Source organism: Idiotropiscis lumnitzeri, chromosome 7, assembly GCF_059441095.1.
Source record: "Idiotropiscis lumnitzeri isolate Australia: NSW breed Sydney's pygmy pipehorse chromosome 7, RoL_Ilum_1.0, whole genome shotgun sequence".
NCBI lineage: Eukaryota > Metazoa > Chordata > Actinopteri > Syngnathiformes > Syngnathidae > Idiotropiscis > Idiotropiscis lumnitzeri.
In genome coordinates, this window is record NC_142397.1 from 19,618,594 (window position 1) to 19,630,881 (window position 12,288).

Sequence of the window (12,288 nt, forward strand, 5' to 3'; positions counted from 1 at the left end):
GTAAGAATACTGAACTGATAGAAAAGTACTGCAATGATAGGAAATACTGCAATGATAAAAGTACTGTAACGGTAAAAAGTACTGCAATGATAGAATATACTGCAATGGTAAAAGTACTGTAATAGTATAAGTACTGCAACGATAGAAAAATACTGCAATGATAAAAGTACTGTAATAGTAAAAGTACCGCAATGATAGGAAATACTGCAATAATAAAAGTACTGTAATAGTGAACGTCCTGCAATGGTAGAAATACTGCAGTGATAAAAGTATTGTAATAAGAATACTGTAATGGTAAACAAAATACATCATTGGTCAATATTTAAGTACACCATTGGCTGAAAGTACGGTAGTAGTGTATATTGCATCCTAGGACTGCACAATTGCACTTTTGTGCTGGTCATACTGATATCAGCAGCAAAGGAAAAACAAGAGAAGTAGCAAAAGTAAAGCAAAACAGCCAAGATTCCAACAATCGAACCTTTGTTCAAAGGAAAACCGCTCTATCAGCTGAGCCAAAGCCGCGAAGGAAGACCAACATGCTATTTATGCCCTGCTGGTAGCTGGTTACGCCAGACGGGGGGGAAGAAAAGCTTGAAATTAAAACTATATGGAACAATGTCATGCAGGCTGTGGGACCAGCAAAAAAGATATATACAACATTGACGGTTTCCTCTGCCAACCAGGACAACGTAAGAGAGCATCAGGCTTGGAAATTTCACACCACAAGTCATCTGGTTAACTAGCGATATTTAAACAATTTCTTTTTTTGTCAGAAGGACAAAGAACCCTCCTCCGCTCCCCTGGGAGCAACTGTAACTGATAGGACTCATGTTACCGTTCCATAATATTCATTTCAGGAGATTGTGTTTCGTCATAGGTTTTCCCCAGTGTGACATCAATGTGGTCTGACTTTTCCATCTTGTGAACCATTTATTAAAATCTCTATGACAAATTAATCTTGTGGGTGAATGCCTTAGGTGTGCCGGACAGAGATTTCCATTTATTCGGGTTTGTGAGGGACCAAGATTATCACCAGTGAACCTCTTTTAACTTTTGTCATCTCTGGGCTTTGATCCCGGATGTCTGCTACTGAGATCAATCCGCTCTGTGAAAGAACCAGTATTTTGCTTTTACTTTTAATCTATGTGAACTACAATTCTTACTGTGAAAATAGTTAACCCGACTGTTAAGCACTTGCAAGTATAACTCCAAATTCAAATGTGTTTTTAATTTAATATACAAATGACTATTATTTCATTTGACACTTTATAGTAGAGCAGTGATTCTCAACTGGTGTCCCAATAAACTGCGGGGGTCACCAACATGATGCCCGCAGGCAACATGTCGCCCCAAAGATCAAATTAGTAGCACATGGAAATGTTCTAGGCTCACCAGTGGGACATTTTCTCGCAATGTTATATAAGTGATCATGTTAAATGTAAACAAAATAATGACAGAAGTTGCAGAAGTTTACACCAAACTGCTCACACTAATCAGTAGGTTCCTGGCTCTGTATATTTTTCTTGCACACCACAGAGAACCTGATCACATGCATGCAGGTAAGTAACGAGAGATGCCTGAGTGACGTGGCAGACAAATGACCACCAATTGTTGCTTGTGTCCATTAGAAATTAAAAGGGGGTTTCCTTGGCATGAAGCAGAAGTACCTGTTTTGAAGGCCAATCCAGCTAAAAACATAACGTAAATGGATACTCAAATATTCCACCTTACTCCATCCCTCACTATTTGCAAAAGGGGCGTTTTCCTGAAGGTCCATTGGGTTTGCGAGGGGTGAGACGGTTGGGTGTGGTCTGGCTGTGATTGACAGTAACTGTGACGAACTACGACCTAAATATTTCTATACTATGACAAGCTATGCTAAATAAACCAACCAAATGCTATGCTAATAAATCACTAACCTGATAAACAATATAATGGTTATCGCAAACGCTACTATTCCAACTCCAACTTGCTACGGAGGCGTGTAATTGTTCAGTGTGTGAGTGTATTTTGGGCCAGAGACTTCTATTTGAGGAAATGCTTTTATTCATTTATGATTGATGTAGTTTAATATGTACGGATGAATTCAATCATTTCTGAGTCGTCCTATAATAGTAGTTAAACTTACACATGAAACAAGGCCTTAACATACTGACCAGAAACAGTTCCCCGCTTTCTAACACTGCCTTTGTTTTTGTTATTTTCATTCATCATTGGTGACCCTAGGCAACTTACAAAGTATTTACAAGTGAAAAGACTTGTTAAGCATCAAAGAGTCTACTCTAGGCCTTTTCTCGCCAACTTTCAATCATCCACAAAGTTGTTCAGAGATGCTAATTGAAAGAGCAGCAGCAAGCACTCTCCGGGAATGGAGGAGACACTGGAGGTGTGTCAGCATGTAACTCAAGCTTCGACAGCAAGGATTTCCAAATTGGCCATCAATTCATCTTGAAAATCTACGCTCCCTGGCCAACAAAATCAAGAGCTTCTCCTCCTCCCAAGCACCAGCAAAGACTTTGAACAGTCTGAAACTATTTGCGTGACTGAAACTTGGCTCATTAAATACATTTCAGACGCTGAACTACAACTGCCCGGTTTCCAATTTTACCGTGCAAACCACAACATGGACTTCTTAGGGCAAAAAAAAAGGTGATGGAATTAATAAAAATATAGTGTGCAGTTGGACAACCCGGACATGGAGATGCTGTTTTTCAAATAGAAGTCAAAATACTCACCAATGCGAGTTTTCCTTGTGTGTGTGTGCGTGTGCGTGTGGGTGTGTGTGTGTGTATGAAAAGAAGCGGCTAATGCTCTGGTGCGGCAAACACAACCTGGGGCTAAACACACATCAAGACTGTGGAGTTGATTATGGGGGTCATCCTTCACCACTGATGACCCGAATACTGTCCAGCTGCCCTGTGTCAACAGTCAAGAGCTTCAAATGTCTAAAAATTATTGTATCTCAGGACTCCATCTTAAAAGAGGCCCAGCAGATGACTTCCTGCGGCTGCTGAGGAAGCCCAAGCCGCCTCAGGTGTTGTTGCAGCAGTTCTATACAGAAGTCATTGAAACAGTCCTGTGTCCACCCATCACAATCTGGTTTATTATTACCACTAAAATGTACTGTGCATCATTTGCATAATTTTTGTTGATCAAAACTTTTGTTCCGGTGCAAGCCAATCAAAAATGTCCTCTCGGTGTGCCGCTGGCCCGGAGAGTAAAAGTAAGTTTCGTATGGCTACACCTCTATTCATAGAGGTGTGGGTCCGGGAGCGAAACAGAGTTTCGGTTCGGACGCCGGGTTTTTGGATCATTCTTGGTTTCCCCGTATGGGTACTCTGCCACCGCACGACGACAACGTGATGATCCGGCACGGCGGCCCTGAACTGTTGCCAGCCAGTCACAGGGTAGACATAGACGCCGTCACTGAGTGGGAACCGAACCCACGCTGCCCGCACACAACTCGGGCGAGTGTACCACTACACCATCAGTGACTCCCGGAGAGTGACTAGGGTAAGACTGAAAACCACACTGAGCAGCAGCAGCAGAGCGAGAGGGAGCTGCTGCCTGAAAAAGAAAAGTGAGAAAATTAAGAGAAAACAATGCAGAGATTAGAAAGCAGTGAGGAAAAAAGATGAAACATTATTCTTATACTTTGAAATTTGTTCATAAATATCTCTTGCACATTGTTCCTATCAACCGCAGTTTGCTTTATACCCTCCAGCTGCTATATCCCTGTTTTACATTTCTGTATACTAATTTTATGTGTCTACTGCAATGGCCCAGTTTCTCACAGTAGCATTAACATGTTCGGCCTGTTCTGTTTTACTTAATCTTTCCTTTAATGTATCTCCCCTGCAGTTTGAATTAAGAAGTGACATCCCTCCTTGAGCAGAATTATAAAGCACTGCAGACACACTCACTTGTTATAATGACTGATTTTTCTTACATTGTTCAGCACATTACTTTGTTTCTAAACCCCCCCCCCAAAAAAATATACGAGGGCAAAGATGTGGAACAACATTGGCTTACTTGAACTGAAATCCGAATGGACTCTTTTTGTTTTTCCATGTTAGTACAAACATGTATAAAGAAATATGAAAGAAAAAAAAATATATATATAAATATATATATATGTATACTATTATATATATATATATATATATATATATATATATATATATACTATACTACGAGCGGCACGGTGGCCGACTGGTTAGCACGATGGCGTCACATTGAGAGACAGCATCAGGCGTGGGTTCAATCCCGGTTCCTGCCATGTATGTTTTTGGAATGTGGGAGGAAACCGGAGTACCCGGAGGAAACCCACGCAGGCACGGGGAGAACATGCAAACTCCACACAGGGTCTCACACTGTGAGGCCATCGTGCTAACCATATATATAAAAAATATATACATATATATATATTATATATATGTATGTAATATATATGTATATATATATATGTATATAATATATATATATATATTTGTTTAGCTATAGGACTTGTTGTTATAATCCCCCCCAAAAAAAAAAATCTGCACTTTCCTGGTGTTTAGAGTGGGGAAGAAGAAGCAACTCAATTTGACCTGCATGAGGACCAGAGGCTTCACTGGGGTCATCAGGTGGGTGCCCTCCTTCATCGGTGTTTCATTGATAAACCCACAACACCTCAGGATGGGTTCAACAGCGACACCTGTGCGCCTCCGGTGTGCCCCCCTCTGCCTCTGCTCCTCTTGCCTGTTGTCAAAAATGGAAGGGAGAAGAGTCCTTTACTCGGTCTTTGAAGTCTCCTATGGTTCTTTGAGAGTGTTCCTCCTCCACTTTTCCTCACATTTGACATCTAACAGCCCAAGTGGGGTCCTTCCTCTTAATCCAGAGCCAATTGCTGCCTCTCTCCGCAGCCTCCGACAGCAATTTCACAGCTTGTCGTTGGGCCTGGCCTCGGATCCCCATGCTTCTCAGGAGCCTTGTTGTTGATGTGGCTACAAATCTTCTACACCCGACCTCCACAGGGAGAACCTGTGTACGCCAGCCACGCTGCTCCGCCTCTGCTGCGATGTCCATGTATTTCAGGCTTTTGCGATTATAGGCTTCATCCACTGCAGACTCCCATGGGACTGTTAGTTCCACAATGTACAGGAGTTTCCGTGAGGTTGACCACAAGATCAGGTCAGGCCTGAGATTAGTGGTAATGATCTCCGGTGGAAAGATGAGTTTCTGATCCAGGTCAACTTTCATTTTCCAGTCTCGGGCTGTGTCCAGAAGGGTTGTTTCCACTCTTACAGATGGTCTCCCTGGAAGTTGTCCTGCTTTCACAAAGGCGATTGTGCTTGGGAGTCCAGGCACGTGGGGAGGGAGGGCGTTGTTGGTAGTTCTCCTTTCCTCCAGTATGATCGCCAGTTGCCGTAGGACCTGATTGTGCCTCCAGGTGTATCGGCCCTGAGACAAGCTGGTTTTGCAGCCAGTGAGGATGTGTCTCAATGATGCTGGAGTTTGGCAGAGGGCACATGAGGGATCTTCTCCAACCCATTGGTTGAGGTTCGTGGGTGTAGGAAGAACATCGTAGGTGGCTCTGATGATGAAGCTGATTCGGCTTCCTTCCATCCCCCACAGATCCCTCCATGTGAGTTTGCGATGCTCCAGATTCTCCCAGGTGGTCCACTGACCCTGTTTGGCCTGTGAGACTGCCTTTGCGCATCGGTCTGCTTCCTCCTGCTGGCGGACCTCATCAACCACCAGTCTTCTTCTCTGATTGGGTGTTGCTCTGTGCCAAGCTGGTCTACTTGTCCCAATTCCAAACCCGCCTCTCCCCTGCTGAACCTGCCCTACTATGTCTCAATGCCTGAGAGCAGATTTAGCCTGTTGCACAGCCTCAGAAGGGGTCCACTTCCTCCCTGTTGCCAGTTTGGGAGCAGACATTCATATGGCTATGTCTTGGGATTCTGACAGGGTCATGTCTAGCCTCACTTTGGTGCATTTGTACTGTTCGGTGAGGCCAGAGACCGGTAGCTCCAGCGCACCATGTCCATATAATCCGATGTTGCTCAGGCACCGTGGGAGTCCAAGCCACTTTTTGATGTAGAAGCTGACTGACCTCTCCAGTTTCTCGACTTTAGTGATGGGGACTTTGTAGACTGTTAGAGGCCACATCAACCTTGGGAGCAATCCAAACTGCAAACACCACAACTTCAACTTGCCTGGGAGGGATGTCTTGTCTATGGTGACAAGTCCTTTGATGGTTGCCTAACTCAGTTGATCGCTCTGGTCCGAGTCTTTGAGGCTTGCATCATACCATCGGCCCAAGCTTTTGACTGGCTGTTCTGACACCAACGGAATGGGTGCTTCTTTGATGTAGAATCTCTGGCCCGCGAGTTTTCCTTTGACGATAGATATGCTCCTGGATTTGCTGGGTTTAAGTTTCATCCGTGCCCACGTTATGTTGTTGTGAAGTTTTTCCAACAGACGTCTGGTACATGGGATGGTAGAGGTTAGGGTGGTCATGTCATCCATGTAGGCACGAATAGGGGGCAGCTGTTGTCCGTTTTGCAGGCGTTGCCCTCCTACAACCCACCTGGAAGCTTGGATGATAACTTCCATTGCCAAGGTGAAAGCTAGCGGGGAGATGGTGCATCCTGCCATTATTCCCACTTCCAGTGGTTGCCAAGCTGTTGTATACTCTGTTGTTGTAACACAAACCTGCAAGTCCTGGAAGTAGGTTCTGACCAGGTTTGTGATGTTGCTCGGTATACGGAAGAAGTCAAAGGCTGTCCAGATGAGAGAATGGGGGACAGATCCAAAGGCGTTGGCTAGGTCCAGGAATAAGACGTGTAGATCTTTTCCTTCTCTTTTTGCAGATTGGATTTGATGCCATATCATGCTAGTGTGTTCTAAGCATCCTGAGAAGCCTGGTATTCCGGCCTTCTGTACCGATGTATCAATCAAGTTGTTTTGCTTTAGGTAGGTTGTCATTCTCTGAGCCACAATGCTAAAGAAGATCTTACCTTCAACATTCAAGAGATTGATCTGTTGGAATTGGTCGATGGTCGAGGCATGCTTTTCCTTGGGGATCATTACTCCCCCTGCTCTTCGCCACGCCCTTGGGATAATTTGTTTCTTCCATGCCACCTTCATTTGCCTCCACAGGAATCGTAGGACTTTAGGAGCATTTTTGTAGAGTCTGTACGGGACTCCGTTTGGTCCTGGAGCTGAAGCTGCCCTTGCTTTCCTCACCAACTTCTCAATCTCATTCCACCTTGGTGGGCTGTCGTCCATATGGTCCATTCGTGGCATGTCCGAAGGTAGCTCCCTTAGCTCGTACCTTAAGTTGTCCGTGTGCGTTGCTCTCAGGGGGTCCTCCAGCTCCCTTTTTGGAACCTTGAGTGATCCGTTCTTTTCCTTGGTGAAGAGCCCTTTCACAAATCTGAAGGGGTCCTTGTAAAATGACATTCTTGCACTCTCCTTCCTCCTGCGCCTGACTCTAAGGTTTTCCGCTCTTTGCAGCGTACCAAGGCGCTCCTTCAGATCCATCTGCAGCAGGTCAATACCCACTCTCTCCTCCAGTGAGGCTTTCTTCCACTGTTTCCTCAATTTTCTTCTTTCTTTGACAAGGCGTTCGATTTCTTGCTGTCTTCTGGACTTGGTTGGGGCTGACGATGTTTCTGTCATTCTCTGATGTTTTATTCCGAATCTCTCTGCTCCGTAAGAGTAGATCAAATCGCCCATCCTCTCTAACTTCTTCACCACTGTACCTCTGATTTCGTCCAGAATGTTGCTCAGGTCTGTATCGATTGCTGCCCACTCTTGCTTGCTGCTGGATTTTGGCCACTTCACTTGGGGTCTATGGCCTTGGGTGCTCTTCTCCATAGCAGGCTGCGGCTGGCTAGGTTCCAGGTTCTCAGATGTTGTGCTTGAATTCCTCTCATCCTCTGGGGTACTGATGCTCGGTGGACTGTGGGTTGAATCCTGCCGCCGAGCTTCTCCCGCCTTACTTGACCTTTCTCTTAACAGATATTGGTCAATGCGGGGTCCCAGGCTTGCCTTCTTCAAGCACTTCATCCGCCCCTGATGTATTTTAAGGCCTAGACTGGACGTTACCTTAGACCAGCGGTCGGCAACCTTTGACACCGAAAGAGCCATTTGAACCCGATTTGCACGGAAAAGAAAACACTGGGAGCCGCACATCTAAAATGAAAAAAAAAAAACTTCTACTACTTTACCGCAGCATGTTTCTTATGAAATCCACGTGCTACAGAGAAAATTACATTTTATTCATTTAATGAACACATTTTGAATTCTTGAAAAATAATAACAATGAATGTCTCTTTCAAATAAATTAAAAAGCTGAATTTAAATTGTCCATGTAGCAAACGAAAGCAGAAAAATGCCATGAGGCGTCATCCTTATATCCATTTATCTTATCTAAAATGAAGATAACACTGTATATATTGCTTTTTCTTACCTTTACACTTTGTATAAACAACTATAGTGTGGTTATGTCTTATGAAGTGCTACGGAGAAAATTATGTGACGTCTATTTTGAGCGACGAAAAAATTGTCAGGACCGCTTCCCAGCCTGAAGCGGTGTAAGGTGGACCCTTAAGCGCAGACTCAGGTGGTAGGATTGACAGGGCGTTTATTGAAGGCCGACAAGCAACACACAATAATCACTATAGGATCAATATTTATAAATTTACTAACCGCAAGGGTTCTATGATTACCACCGCCGGGAGGGCGAAACGGAAAACGCTGGGTGACCGGGTCACTCCAGGAAATAAATAAGGAAAGAACAGAAATCGCTTGCAACGCAAGGAACCAAAAAACAATGCTTAGCACAAAAAGGGTGAAGACAAGACCAATTGGAACGAGAAAACTTAAAGCGAGCAGTAAAGTAGCTGTGAGCAAACCAAGGACAAAATACGCAAATGACACAAACGAGAGCAAATCACGAGGAGAACAAACTATGAACAAGACCACGAGCAAGCGCAAGAGCAACGCTTAAATAGTCCGTAATGAGAGTCCCAATGATGCGCAGCTGTGGCGATCGGGAGCGCGTCCGGCTCGTGGCCGCTTCCGGGAGCGGAGCCGCCGGGCCACGCCCACTCGCTGGGAGCGCAACAGACGGATCGTGACAAAAATAATATCAAATAATTTAATTAATATTTTAATATTTCAAGATCACAATAATCTTCAAATTTAGAACTAAAAGAATATAAAAACTAACACAAATAAAACACACTTCAATGAAAAAAAAAAAAAAAAAATTGTAATTTATTTTCCCAAGCCAATCAGAGCCGCATTATGAGGATGAAAGAGCCGCATGAGGCTCCGGAGCCGCGGGTTGCCGACTGCTGCCTTAGACCATCCGCAGCTACATACCTGGAACTCTTTTCCTACAGCTAACTTAGTAGGTGCTGTGCTGATTTTCTTCCTCGTTGCCGTTTCCTTTCCTGGGTTCGTTACCATGTTGTCAACCGATGAGTCATCTTCCGCCCCCGCTCTCGCAGACTCAGGGGGTATTTTCCTCTTTGGACTTTTCGTAGCCATGTGGGGTGACTCTATTCACTTTCAGGTGACGGAGCCTGCTGTCATGGATAGCTAGCCCATGACAGCCCCGTTGGGGTCTTTCCCTCCTGCCAGCTGTCTTTCCACGCCGTCTCATGGTCTTTCCCTTGTTGTCAGCTGCTCTTTCACAGCAGTCACTGTTTCCAGATTATTTGTTTAGCTATAGGACTTGTTGTTATAATCCCCCAAAAAAAAAAAAATCAGCACTTTCCTGGTGTTTAGAGTGGGGAAGAAGAAGCAACTCAATTTGACCTGCATGTATATAATATATATGTATATAATATATATGTATATATATATATATATATATATATGTATGTATATATATATATGTGTATGTATATATATATACGTATATATATATATATATATATACGTATATATATATATACATACACATATATATATATACATACATATATATATACATATATATATATATACATACATATATATATATATATATATATATATATATATATATATATGTGTGTGCGTGTGCATGACCCATTTGCCTCGTGTTAACATGCACCAATAATAGGCACATTCAAATCAGCAAAGCTAAACTGATCTATAAGCATACAACCATCTATAATCCATTTACAACAAAACGACTGGCATGCCTCATCAAGTCATTTTGATCAACAAGATTTCCGTCGTTAATGCAGCAGTAAATGAGTGAAAGCTACCTATCACAACTGTTTGAAAATGACAATATTGTACTTAGCTTCAGCTTTGGTGCAGCAAACAATAAGAGCTCTGCTAAATCACACTGCAAAGGGTCTCAATGGGCCTTAGTAGACATTAACAAGACTGATAATATTCTATAACACTTACATTATAGACTAAAAGTGCATTGAATTTAAGTTCCAGTTTCACCTTTACTATGTATCTGTGGGAAATGAGAAACTGATGTAAGATAGGTTAAGAGTACAGACTGACATATCAAATGTGCCAGACACGGAGGATGGAGAGGGAATTGCGCGTTCAAAGGTTATGTGAGGAGCAAAAGGGGAAGGACAGCACACGTCTCCACAGGGAAAGACCAGGAAGATTCGGGAGAAGAGGAGGAGTAGGAGAAGGTTGTATCTGCAGCTTCAGACTGAAGGGGATGATGAAGTGGAGAGGTGGGGGAGGACTCCACCTTGGGCATGCCATACATCTAACTCAACTGGCTGACTGTCACATAACCCTTCCGGAATACATACACACATGGACACACCAGGGACCCCAATTTCGTGTCCATCTCACATAGCGCAAAGTGCAGTCTAACTGTGCGAATGGGTGCAGTTTTATTTCTTTTAGTATTTCTCTTTGATTGTAGCCAATCTTCCCACCGATGTCACCTCCCTCTGTAGCGGTATAAAAAAAAGTCAGCCACTCTAATCTTCTACTGTGAGATTACTCATAGGCTTTTCATTTTGAGTTGGGACAACTACTATAGAGGTATTGTTCAATGTAAAACAAGATTGGAACATCAAAGGTGTATGTGTAGGTTACGAAAAAAAAAAATCAGGATTAGCAAAATGTAGATCGGCAGGTCAGGCATTTATAAGTCGTTCATAATTTTTTCCCGTATGTCTTTATATGTAATCATGTAGTGCAAATGGTACAATATCTGGTGTTTTACTTGTTTTTCTGATTATTCTCTCTTTGCACACTGTCAACTGTTGCTGCATTGATTCTTTATGGGATCACATAGCGAGAATGTTTCATGTCTCATCCAGTGTAAACATAACTGATAACACGCACGTCTCTGAAGGAATACTCACAATATCTGGGCCACAGCTAATCATGACGTGGCTGCACCATTCACTTTCTCAAATTGGTTCAGATCACAATATGCCTTCTGTGTGGTTTTTTTTTTATGATAAGGAAATTAATGGAATTACAGGACATGTTGAGGCGCTGTATAAGCTTATCTAAGCAACAGAAATGTTTTGCATAGTTAAAGCAAAAGGCAATAAAGAATGAGTTTTTATGGGGCAGGCAGGGAAGTTGTTTTCATTGTTTATGTCTGGCTGCAAACCAGACAAACATAATGGGAGTGGTACTGTGAACAGGACATTAATGATGCACAGAGTGATGGGAAGTGATGAAGCGTCACACAGGGATGGTTATATTGGTTACCTCTGTTGAGCTGCAGGAGCGCACCTGTTAGAGATGGGAAGCGTGTATGGGGCTCTGCAGGGCTTTAGGAGGTGAGAACACCCTTTTGTAAAATGTAAAATAAGCTATGCTACAACTCTTTTTTTGACAGTCAAAAGTTTAAATAAGACGCACAAGTTATGTTATGGCTTTGTGGAGTGAAATATATGAGAAGAGTAAATTCATAAATAAAAAATAAAAAAACACCCAATGAAATGTTAGACTGCAGTGAAAAGCACACTATGCAAGGGACAGTCTTGAGTCATGAGCCAAAGCTGCTTTGTGTTTATGGGCATGAGTCTATGTTTTCATTTGATAACAGGATTAAATCTTTCTTCTCTCGTGGCTGTAGGAGACTTTGGAATGCTCTCTCCTCCAGATATACTGTCGCACTGCTGGTCCAAAGCAGACAGTCTCTCCTTCCTTATCACAAAGACAACTATTATAAAGTGATTCCAAAAACATTCCGCAGAGCGGATGAAAGTGCATTCAAGCACGTATTCCTGCCAGATCAGCAGCATCGCTTTATCCCTTTATATTACTGCAATTAGCCAGCATTTAAATCTGAACCAT